Consider the following 13,534-nt stretch of genomic DNA (forward strand, 5'->3'; position numbering starts at 1 on the left):
ATCATCATGTGGGCTTATGCTCTCCCTATGCTAGACACTGATTTATATTGTAGAGTGTTGTTAATTAGGTAAAACTTGTTTTTTTATTCAGATATCTTACCAAATATGACTCCCTGACTGAATCCATTGCATACACATGTGGGATGCAGAAGAATGAGCAAAAAAATGACCCTCTGATTAATTTTATTTGTAGGAGTTAATAGGAGTTAAACTACAGTTACAGTAGATATAACAGTCACAAGAGTAATCCTTTGCGCTCATGGTGGACTTATGATTGGCCAGAACACCAGTTCTTTTTCGTCTTCTATTGTTTAATAAGTGAATACAGCTGGACTCAATAACCTGGATCTGGTCCGAAAGATTGAACCATCTACAAAAGTGTTTTCACACTGCAAATAAACCGAATTATCAGTCTGAACCACCAGATTTTGATCTTTTGGTCTAGACAGTGCTTTTTTTACAGCACCTTTCACTATTAAGTGGACTACACTGAATATTTAGACATTTTACAAATGGTTTCAAACACAGCAAGTGTTTGGAACACAGTACACACTGTGTACACACTGTGTAGAAATTAGTGAACAATGCTTTATTACACTAAAGGAAGTTACACATGAGCATTTACCTATCAAACATGTTAAGAATAAAACTGAGGAGCATTCTTGAATAATGAAGATTATATTATATTAGTTTCATTTGCTGATGTTAGGGCTCCAAATGGTCCAGAGGGTTAAGCGCTGCCACTACGATCAGGAGATCATTGGTTCGAATCCAGTTTATGTAGCTTGCCATCAGCTGCAGGAGCCCTGAGAGAGCACAAATGGCCTTGCTCTCTTTCTGGATGGGTAGATGGCACTTACTCTCCCCACATCACTCCAAAAGGTTGATGTAGCTCAGCACAAGATGTCTGTGAGCCGAATCGCTGAGCTTTCCTCCAAGTGCGCTGTGATGGCTGACTTCACATGTATCGGAGGAGGCATGTGCTCATCTTTACCCTCCTAGTGTGTTGGGGCATCACTAGTGATAGGGGGAGTCCTAATAAGTGGATTGGGTAATTAACCTTGTAAATTGGGGAGAAAATGGGATAAAAATAATAAAATAAATAAATAGATATTAGCTGATGCTCACTTCACTCCTGCCCTGTGCTCAGTGTGTAGGGAATGCAGTATAAGGAACTGCTTAGATGATATCAGTGGAAAATAATGCAGCTCATCTTCTCTCATTATCAGGATACATCAGCCACATTCTGATGAAGCTGCAGTTCATTTATGATTATCTTTTGATTTGAGCTGTGCTGAACTGATAGACTGATCGGCTAAGAACTCAAGTCCTGGTCTAAATCGGGTGCCCTTGAAAAGTAAAAGTGCACAGACTTAGTGCTTAAAAATATGCGCTGGATTATTCCACGCTAGGGGACACAGTGTTCAACTATTCACCGCAGAGAAACGAGGATATGAAGTTCTGTTTCTTCAAAATAAAAAAGTGAATGAATCAAAACGGACAGAAACGTTTTGCTAAATCATTTATTAAAAGAAAGCTACTTGATGCTGTGCTTTAAATAATGCTAATGTATTCCTATGGTATTCTGAAAGGGGCACCTTCAGCACACCTGTTATAGACTCAAGTGTGGTGCTACACCTTCAAAAGCAAAAGTGATCAGACACTCGCATAAAGGCATAAAGCATTGCTCAATTTTTAATATCATTTTCAAAAGGCCAAAAAAACAGGTGACAAGTCAAGAGTCAAGAACAAGGCACACATGAATAAACATAAACCAGGTGAAAAACAAAAACAGGAATAAAACAAGCTAAAAGTAGCCAAAGACAAGAATAAACGATAGATAAAACAAGCCGAGATCTAATACAGACAAAGAAGACTTGTAAGGTTTGTATTAGTATGTATGTGTTGGCAATACTTTGCAAAGACAGAGAGAAGCATATTTATATATGCATATACAGTATATACCGTATTTTTTGTACTTTAATGCATGCCGGCTTATAAGGCACACTATCAATGATCATCTATTTTCTGGTCTATTTTCATACATTTCATTTTTGCACTGGATTATAAGGCACATTTTAAGAGACACTATAAAGCACTTCTAATTCAGCAAGTCTCACCACTGGGTGTAGGTGGTGGGTGGTGGTGGTGGTGGGGGGTGGGCAGCTAGCTAAGCTAACGTAAAGCTAAGATAACTAAACAAAACTGTAATAAAAACATATTTTCTTTTAAAGTCAAAGGATCACAGGAAGTTTTATCCACACAGATTTTTTCACAGAGCATTAGCATTAGCGGCTAACTGCTAGGGGTAAGCCAGGGTATATTATTAGCTAGCGGTTTGCCTCACATAGTTTTTTTGTAACACTGTAAACACGAAGGCCGGTATACTCCCCTCTGAAGGATGAAAGAAATAGCATGGTTAGCGGCTAATGCTTATGCTGCTTCAGAACAGCTAGCCGGAGTTAGCAGAAGGCTACAGGCCGATTATAGTCACATCTGAATGGCTTAGGATGGCCTAGCTCTTATTGCAGTTAGCAGCTAATGCTAATGCTGTGCTAGCTGGAGTGGATTTACTGCTCTTTGCAACCTGATACATAAGGTGCAATGGATTATAAGGCGCGCTGATGATTTTTGAGAAATTTTAAGTTTTTTTTAAGTGCACCTTATAGTGCGAAAAATATGGTACAATCCAGTTTGAGTGTCTAAATGTTAGCAATAGTAAACTTTATTGTAATGTTGGGCTGATGGAGCAGACATTTGCATACAATGAGTAAAAACATTCAAGCATGACCACGAACCGAGCAGAAAGTTCACAAACAAGGACTGTCAAACGAGTCCAAAGGGGTAAGAACAGGCAAGAATAAAAAAAAATAAAAACACTCAGTATACAATACCTTATACAGTATCAGTCTAACAGAGTGATGAATGTATACTAAGGCTAACGAGGATAACAAGTGTGGAAGATTTAGGTCACTAGGTAACTTGGGGATGAGAGAACAAAGGTCTCTGTTGGCTGGAGGTAAAAATTATAACAGAATAGAGAAAGGTGGATTGTGTGGTGGACTGGAAATGGGCCATGGTCGTTATTTCCTCCATAAAAGGGCACGATTGCTTTATTATGTCATTGTATTATATTTTAAAACCAAACATAAAATGGCCATGCATTTTAATAGTATGCGTATTGTTTATTGGAATTACTTTGGGGACAATATATTTTACTCAAAAATAATAATGACAGACTCTGAAAAAATTTGAAATCTGTTCTGGAAGTGACCAAAAACTGCAGAGATGTCTGTTGTATTTCTGTATAACCAATAACCAAATAAAGCAACAAAGGAAATTCTAAGGCTGGCCTCACACCTAATTTACTTACTACGAGATACATAAACAGACAGGACTGCTAGAATTAACACAAAATAAACTTACAAAACAGAAAACAAAGACCAGACAACCTAACACTGAAAACCCGGGGGCTTTAAAGCTCCACTAGGTAGGATTGAGATTTTGTGCTCGTGGGCTCCCCCTACAGTTGTAGAGTGTAAAAAATGTTTCAGGCGGATTAGTTTCTTTTTCTTGTTTTCTGGCTTTCACAGACATATTCCGTCTCTTTCCAGCTTCTGCCAGAGTGTCTGTATGTTAGTTTGTAAAGAATGAACCAGTAGTCCTTGTAGAACTATTAGAACTAAAGGTCGGAAAGCAGGTCGCAGTTCTCGCGAGCGTTGGTCGCGGCCGCCTTGCAAAACTTACAGAGTCTGGTTTGAGCTCAGAGGAGCTCCGGCACAGACACGAGAGCACCGCTATTCCTCCTATTACACCTAAATGCAGCACTGCAGTGGGTTTCAAGCTGTAATTTTACTTCTTTAAAAAAAGATCAAGAAAAATCAAGGAAATCCTACCTAGTGCTGCTTTAAATACACATGAAGGGAAAAGGGAACAGGAAACACCTGGGGACAGGCGATGACGGGGCGGAGCTACAAATAAACACAGGTGGGAGCACTGAAGACATGGGCAGAGACACAGAGAGCAGAGAACAACAAACAAAGGAAGTGAAAAGCATAGAAAAACAGTGGATGACCAGGGAGAAGACAAGGACGTGACAATCAGTTAATGAATTAATTAAGTTGGGTTGGTTTGGGTTTAATTTCACACAAAATGCATCACAACAAATCAGTAGAGCTTGTTGTCTCTGCTTATTGGTCACAGCTTTCTGGGTGAAGCTAGAAAATAAATACAGCAAGAAGGTACTGTGTTTAAATACATCGATTCATTAAATGTGATTCTTGCTGTGGATGCCGTGGATGCAGAGTTGCATGAACATGATATATTTATTGTGTTTAGTGTGAAAACAGATTAGCATGGAGCAGCAGCAGCAGAGATAGTATTAGTTCATAGCTATAGTAATTATCTGGGCTATAAATCAGGTTAAACTGCACCTGAACAGCCGTTTAGCTCAAACATGAGGAGTATATTTGATGGTTGCGTAAAATCGAGATCAGATAATGCTTTTCCCACAAACTAATTGCTCCAGAGTTCGTTTGGGACCAGACCGGGACATCCTTCTCTCGCAACACCATGAAAGACTGTAAAAATGCCAGAGAGAGCTGGCTGGATAACTTATGATTCCCTTAAAAGAGACAGACAATAGTGTAATCAGTAATCAGTCATCTTCAAAACCACGTACCGCCACTTCGTTAAATTGCAGCAGTTCTAAAGAAAGAAGCTTAAATGTGATTTGAACTGGATCCTCAGTCCACTCCACTTCAGATCTCATCGCATTTCGTATTTATATGTTGTAAACTGCTTTGTCAGTAGCGGCTCTGGCTCAGGGGAGAGCAGAGTATAGCTGATATTTAGCAATAAAGCAGGAAAACATTGTTAACTTTTGATCTGATGCGGCAACATCTCTGACCCCACTCCAAGCTTATTAACTTCCACCTCCACACACACACACACACACACACACACACACAAACACACACGGATGCGGCCTCACTGATCAATAGTACCACTGCAAAGCTTACACCAATTCATTTTGGCAGTGTGTGTACTTTGGTGTGTGTTTGAGTATCGGTGTATTCAGACAGTCTCAGGTGTGTCTATGTCCCATCATTCATCCAGTAATAATGCTCCCTGCCAGTGTGGACACACACACACACCCACACACACACCCACACACACGCACACAAATCATTATTATGCAGGCAATCACTCACAATAACACACAGCAGTAAGTGAGTGTGCTAGCTGTTTATTTTACAGCTGTGTCCTTTAGCTCTTCTGGCGGACAATTGCTAAACCACACACACACACACACACACATACACAAACACACAGTAATTGATACTATATCACACTGTTTAAAAGTGTCAAAGAATGCATTTTTTTTTCTGTATAACTGTACGTTGTCATTTGACGTGTACATACTGTATTAATTGGAATATGTATACATATATAGTCTTTTAGCTTCTCTCTATCTTTGCGAAGTATTGCCAACACATCTGACCTTGGTTGGGGTTAAATGGTACAGGCTATTTAGTCTATTTACAACCCTGTTATTTTCTGTTATTTTCTCAGAATGATCTTCGTTCTTGTTCCTTTTACAGAGGAATTGTGGGAGAAAAAAAATCAATAACCTCTGCTTTTATTGACTGCTTTATGTCACAGAGAACGCTCTGAGAGTCACATCACACATCATAGCACAGTTTTAATACTGTAGAAAAACACTGTAATTATTGTTCTGGTCCTACTGGTTAGTGTTGGTGTCCTCTTGATGTGTCCCCTCAGTGTAATGTGCTGTTAGCATGCTAACGAGATTGTAGGCCGTTAGTTAGCTTTTAGCCGTGCTCCCACTCGCTGCCTCAGGTTTGCTTTTCTCGATTCTTACCAGTAAAACGAAATCAGCTTCTTTTTTTTTGTCCTTTGATATGTGTTAAAGGAGAATTAAAAATTATTTAGAAGATAATTAATAACATGATTGAGATGTATCATTAGATATTAAGAAAACAAGCACTGGTTGCTCTTGTCAAGAGTGCTTGAGCCAGTATTTTCTTATTTGAACTGTGCAAAAAAAAATATGTCACAGATTTACTGCATCACCATTCCCGTACTAAAATTTCCACACCCTGGGTTGCCAGGGTTTAGACAACAGCACGCAAACAGTGAGATTCGGCCATGGAAATGGTCAAGCTGGCTATTTTCTGCTGAACATGTAATCACTGAGCTTCAGGGAGGTTGTTAACCATACCACCACGCCTAGCATAGTGGAGAGCATTTTGGACATTGGAATGCATATACTATACTGATTAGTTACATAGTGAGACTCATCGTTGCTTGCCACCGTGTGTTAATTTGGCAACCTATGTGAGCTTTGCTTCTGGGGAGGAGCAGATGAGGCAGAAAAACTCTATCCAGTGTTTAAAAATTTAACTTTTGCAGCCATATATGCATTTATTACTGATTGTTCCTTTAAGCTCCAACTTGGTGGTTTGTTTTCGAGGGAGTGCACTTTGTAGAGAAGGGTAGTATCCTCTTGCATTAGCTTTTAGCTTAGCATGGTTCCCCATTTACATCCCCAACCTTGTTGCGTGGCAAATATGAGCTCCCCTTTTGCAGACAGTGGCACAGGAAAAGCTGTGATCACCTAGCAGGCCTAGTTTCTGTAATAACCCATATTTACAACTAGTTGAGTCCGGTGCTGGTGATGAGCTGCTCTCCAGCATCAACAACATATTCTTCCTAAGCTGCTGCATGTTTTACGGTTTCACTAGCTTTTAATTGCTAGCATAGGCGAACTTAACATTTCTAAATGTAAGGATAAAATGACAAAAGTATGCTCAATTAACCAATGGCCACCTCCAATTTCTCTTCATCAAGAAACTGAAAAAGGTCAGTTCTTAAGTAAATTGAATGCACTTTTTATAATGTGAAATTAACACTTAAAGGTCAGTGAGTCCAACCTTGACCTTAGGAACAGAACAAGTATATAAAGCTAAACATCTATGTAACCTGCAAATATTTGTACCTGAAATACAGTACCAGTCAAAAGTTTGAAGACACTTTCTCATTTAATGTTTTTTTCTTTTTGTAAACTACTGAATCATCCAGACTGTGAACGAAAATTAGAATCATGCAGAATCTGCTAATATTTTCTGGGTAGTAATATGCTTTTACTTGGTAAGCAATTTTAATATCCAAATTTAAGCAAACCAAATTCCTTCACTACAGTAAGTAGCAATCCTCATCAGGAGACACCAGTAGGAGTATAAAACAAACAAGTATGCCCAAAAAAAATAGTAGGGCTTGAATCAGTGCATCTGCCTTTGTTGTTTAAAACACTCTGAATTTCTACAGCTCACATTTTTAATCCTACATAATACCACTCGCTATCTGATCACTACAACCGCAAACACATTAATACTCATTTTTATAACTTAAAAATGAAATGAGACCACAGAAGCATGTAGTAATCAATAGCTTTTATTTACTGTCAGTGAATGGAATGAATACAAATCGTTAGAAGAATTGTAATTAAAAAGCTCTTAAATATGCCTGATTAAAGCCAAACAAGCCAAATGAAATGGAATCATCCATAAACACAGACATGCCAAAGCTCCTGAGATACTGCAGGTTGGCAGCGTGTGATCATGTGATCATAAAGTGTTCCCTCAAAAGACAGCCTGGGAATGCCTGCTCACTTCTGTATAAGTTGTGAGGTGTTATCTTGTGAGTGAGGTTAAACACTGGTCACTGTACTCATTGCAAGGTGAGGTGAATTATTAGATTATTATTATTTTTGTTTGTTTGAGCGAGCAATGTCTAAGAGTGGGTGCCAGATGGATGGAACATTCCATTTTCTGAAGTTCTGTGGGCGATTAACATTCCTCAATCCACAGAGTCACATGGGCATCGGAAAAATATAATAAAAGGGAAATACCATCCAGAGTAGACAGAGCAGTGTCTGAGAATAATAGAATTATCTGTGCGTACAGACAAGCGATTCTAGACAGAGTCAGATCCACATTCAATGCAGAAAGCCCCACATGCATATCCCACAGGTCAGTGCAGTGTAATTTAGCTTCCATGGGCCACGGCAAAAGTAATGGGACAATACTATTTGCTGTTTACTGTTTGGTATGATAGTTAAATGTATGCTGCTTAACTATTAAGTTACACTTTATAAGTGTTTAATAAGCCAACTATTCTGGCTGAGAACCTGTGATTTTGCGATGGAAAGGCACAGAATCGTTCTGGAACTTGGCACCAGCACTGGGACCATGCCAATGGAAAAGCACCCTTTTAGAACCACTGATCTAAAACTCTAAACCTCTACAATCTAATAATTGCACTTTGATATAAGACCTTTACATATCTTTTGAGTATCATGCAGATTGTAGCCTCAATATTTCTATTGTTTTGTCTTGATAAACTGACAATCCTGGTTTCATATGAGTTTCAAATTCCACATCTTGTTTACCAATGAGTAGTAATTATTCATATCATTTCAAGATTCCAATTTGGGAATCTGTGTTGTCAAGCACAGCAATAGCAAAACACGCCCCAGGATGACCTTAAGTGACTTTGATGAGAAAGCTGTAAATAACATTCCCTCAAAATCAAGTCAGAAATAAAGTGCATGAAGCTCCAGAGTATTCCCATTACCCGTTAGTCAGAAAGATATTAGGAGAGCTTAAGGATTATACATAAACATAACTGTGGCATGAATATACACCAGAGACAGGCTGCTCCATAAATCACTTCCGTCTTTAGCGGCACATCAATCAGCATGTGGCTCTGTGATCGTTACACAAGTCCTCCCAATTAGCGGAAAATTGAAGCGCAGTAGTAAAAACCAGCAGAAAGGAGATATACGACTGTAGAGGAGGGTCCATAAAAATAACAAAGATGCTGAAACACAATACACACACACACACCTACAGTACACTAACACCTACAGTACACACAGAGTGAGAAAGAGAGTGTGAGAAATGGGAAAGAGCTGTCAGCATTTGAGTTTAAATCATTTAGATGCACTAACAGGACCATCGAGACCGTCAGAAGTGTCGTCGTGAACAAAGATAGACAGCATTTCCCTCAGGATTCTCCCTCTTTCTGACACACACACATACACACACACACACACACACACACACACATATATATACCTCTCATGGGTGTTACTGTGAAACACTGCAGCAAATGACTCTACAGCCTCCTTGATTATTATTTACCAACCTGCTGCTGCTCAATGATAATGCATAATGAATGAATGTGTGTGTGTCAGAAAGAGAGAGAGAGAGAGAAAGTGAGTGAGAAAGTGAGTGAGAGAGAGACAGAGAGAGAGAGAGAGAGATTGAAATAAAGACATCGGAGAGGACTAAATAGAGAAACAGAGAGAATGCTGTCATCATTAACTGTGTAGTTGCACATTTACATGTAATATGCATGTAATAACAGTGTAATAACCACTGTTGAAGTACACATTGTTACAGATTAAATAGAGTAGTACAGGTTATGTAATTACACATGTGTATAAAGGTCAGTCAGACATAAGAGAATATGTTTTCCATCGTCCTATCGTAAAATCTGAAAGACGATTTTTAGTTTTCAAAAACAAAAATCACAGCCCTAATTCCATACCACACAAAAGCTTATTTTACACACACTATGCTAAAAATCATGTTGATGAATATGTAATTACATATCCTGTACAGTTGTAATCAATTTGTACCAATGCAAACTTCACCAGTAGTTACACTGTTATTACATGGATTGACACAGTCTTTAGACACACTTATTATAGAGTGGGACCAGGTTTTCTTAAATGAAAATATCTGTAGACCAAAAATATGCTTTTTTATGATGAATCCAATATGTAATCTATGTCAGAAACATGTATTCTGATTCGTAAACCGTTAGAAATAGAAAAACACATCAGAGAGGACCTAATAGAGAAACAGAGAGAATGTTGTCATCATTAACTGTGTGGTTGCACATTTACATGTAATATGCATGTAATAACAGTGTAATAACCTCTGGAGAAGTACACATTGTTACAGATTAATAATATTAGTACAGGTTACGTAATTACACATGTGTATAAAGGTCAGTCAGACATAAGAGAATGAGTGGGACCAGGTTTTCTTAAATGAAAATATCTGTAGACAAAAAATATGCTTTTTTATGATTATTATGATTATATCCAATATGTAACCTATGTCAGAGACATGTCTTCTAATTCATAAACCATTCAAAACAAACTATAGCCTAAAAAGAGAGAGAGAGAAAGAAAGAGAGGACTAAATAGAGAAAAAGAGAGAATGCTGTCACCAATAACTGTGTAGTTGCACATTTACAATGCAGGTTATAACAGTGTAATAACTACTGGTGAAGTACACATTGTTACATATTAATAACAGTAGTACAGGTTATGTAATTACACATGTGTATAAAGGTCATTCAGAACTTATACACCATTGCTGCTGGACAGTGAGTAAATCTGTAGTTTATGATCTATCAGTGCTGAGTAATTGACCTGCACCAATCAGAGCCCTGGCTAAGCACCGCAGGTCAAGAAAGGTCACAGGATGGACGCGGCTGGTCCGTGGAGGGGAATGAAGGATCAGAGTGTAAATCCTATTCTCAGGAGACACAACATGATCTTCCCCTCCATTACCAGTCCCCTCACACACTGCACCCAGCAAGCCTTCAATAACATCCATTACAAAAGCAGCCAGGCTGCACTCATTAAGCTAACCCTTAGGAGCTGCAGCTACTGCAGAGGAAGATGAAAAAAAAAATTAATTATTTCTCACTCATTGAAACAAGCAAAGGAATTGTGCTGAACGAGCAGATTCTTAACTTCCACTCCATTCAACACGCTGCGTCTGTTAATGGAAGAGGAAATGGATTAGTATAAATTGGATTTTATGTGCACGCAAGTCTCTTTTTTTATATTTCTGACACATTTCATACTTGACGTAGCGAAACATCAGGTATTAAAAAGTTCTGCAAAACATGGTCAAAAAAACAAAAAACAAACAAAAGATCCAATTTAGGCCCCTGTCTTACACCCTGCACCCTGTAAGGCTTGTTACAATGCTCATTGTTATCTTACACCCTGCGAACGTCTATTTTTTTTACACTTTGCAGCTGCATCGATTAAAAGGCAACAGAGCTTGTGAATATACAGTGGCTTGCAAAAGAATTCGTATCTCTTGAACTTTTTCACATTTTGTGAACTTAAATGTGTTTTATTAAGTTACATTTATTTTAAGCGACAGACCAACGCAAAGTTTTGCATAACTGTGAAGTGGAGCGAAAATTATACATGGTTTTACTGCACTCTATTAACTCTATTAATTAATTTAATGACTTCTGACGGCAATTGACTGCACTGGATTTTATTTAGGGGGTTCAGAGTAATACTTTTGCACATCACAAATTTTTTTATTTTTATTTTATTAAAAGTTTGAAAACAATGTATCATTTTCATGTCACTTCACAATTATGTGCTACTTTGTGTTGGTTTATCACTTAAAAATCTTTATAAAACATTTTTTAAGTTTGTGGTTGTGACAAAGGTGACAAAATGTGAAAAAGTTCAACGGGTATGAATACTTGTGCAAGCCACTGTATCTACGCAGATGGGCGTGCATGCACTGTAGGTGTAGGTGAGTCCATGGTGGGCGTGGTGGTCTCGAAATGAGATCCATGTAAACTTGTGCAGTATTGCTCTCTTATCTTGGCAACGGAAAAGGAGTTTCAGTTTAGTTCTCCAGCTGTATTTGCATTAGCAGCTAAGCGCGCTAAGCGCTAGCTTTTTAGCTGTCTAGAGGTGAGTATTATCGGCCTGTAGCCTATGTGTGTTACAACAAGCTACGTGGGATGAATCGCTAGCTAATATCACCCTGGAATACTGGATCACTCAGTTACACTGGTTTCTTAGTGTAGCACTGTCGGGTGTGCCATTAGCCGCTAACCGCTAGTGGGTAGCTGCTAATGCTAATAATTCCAGCTTTAGTGGAAATTTGTAGCTCTAAGCTTACTGTAAATAATTGGAAGTGCTTTTCTCACACAAATAAACAGTTTTCAGGAGAGAAATCTGTTAAGATTAACATCCAGCACTCGCTTGACACGTCTGACTTGTCTGAAATGTTTTTTTATTTGTTTTTTTGAGAATTACAGTTTTGTTTACTTAACTTAGCATAGCTTTACAGGTTCAATTTACCTGCTGAATTAGAAGAGAAACTTGGCAACACCCCTCTTCCTAATGTAAGTTACTAGTGTTGCATAAAATGTTCCTTATTAATAATCCAGTGTGCCTTATGTATGTAAATAGACCAGAAAATAGACTTTCATTGATAGAAAAATACAAAAACTTGCATTACTGCATTAAATATTTCATTCCATAACAATAACTTGATTGAAAAAGAGACTCTCTGAAAGCATCTCTGTATCCGTCATCCGTCTGTTTACTTGCCTCTAAAACCTACAGTAGTATCTGTTGGTTAACAATCATAGAAACACAGCAACTTTCTCCTTTAATTACAAGTTATTACCATCGACATGATTTTCAGCCAAACACAGACAAGGAGAAGCTGATCCATGAGGCTGAGAAAAGAGAGCTGTTTTAATTTCTTCTTGAATGTGAGTAAACTTTGTTTTTTTATCTGCGATGACGGTGATTTCATGACAATATGTCATGGTACCGCACATCCTCTTGTGTATTACTGCATAATTATATGACAAAAACGATTAAAAGTTAATGAAATGGCTGTGATATACAGTGACGGGTGACTGCGTTCTCGTCCTTCAGCGGTCTGTGGTTGCTTGGCAACAGCAGTAAAAACATTGAGCGTTTTATCATATGCTGAGAGATTATTGGTAGTAAATAATTGTGCAAAATTGCAATAGTAACTTGCGTATAAGAAACAAACAGCCACCGTTTTCCCTCCGAATCAGAGAGACAGAGAGAGGAATAGAAATAGAAAGTAGCGTCTGCTTCACGTCAAAGCTAATTTCTGCCACCAACACCCACAGTGTTGTTGTCTGGAGTAACTTAAGATTGTGTGTGTGTGTGTGTGTGTGTGTGTGTGTGTGTGTCTGAGGCAAAATGGAGAAGTGATTGTCCTCTTGCATCAAAGTGTCAGACAGAGTACGCCAATCTCACAGAGGGATCAGACTCAAATTAGAGTGGAGAGGCAGAGAGACGGAGGGACAGGCTTTAAACGTGTCTTCTTACTGTCCGCACTGACAGCTCTTCACTGTCACATCCAGCCATCACTCAACCACAACACCACACACTCACACACACACACACACACACACATTTACCCAACATCTCAAACATTCCCACATAACTGTATGGAAGGAACTAATTTGCTGGTCAAATGTTACTTAGTAACACTTTATTCTAATCTGACCATTTTTTAGTAATGAGTGATCTTAATGCGTTAATATTTCCAATCCGGTAATAAAATTTAAGTTACTTACTTTTCCTTAAGTAGAAAGATATTGTAGAGTTCGTCTGGAAGCG

The 13,534-nt window shown here is 38.4% G+C and overlaps 1 protein-coding gene across 2 annotated transcripts in view; it reads left to right on the forward strand.

Annotated features, from left to right (window-relative positions):
• Positions 1 to 13,534, forward strand: part of chrm2a (cholinergic receptor, muscarinic 2a) — a 193,283-nt gene that overhangs the window by 16,624 nt on the left and 163,125 nt on the right. The window lies entirely within an intron of this gene.

The sequence above is a fragment of the Astyanax mexicanus genome, chromosome 2, assembly GCF_023375975.1.
Source record: "Astyanax mexicanus isolate ESR-SI-001 chromosome 2, AstMex3_surface, whole genome shotgun sequence".
Taxonomy (NCBI): Eukaryota; Metazoa; Chordata; class Actinopteri; order Characiformes; family Acestrorhamphidae; genus Astyanax; species Astyanax mexicanus.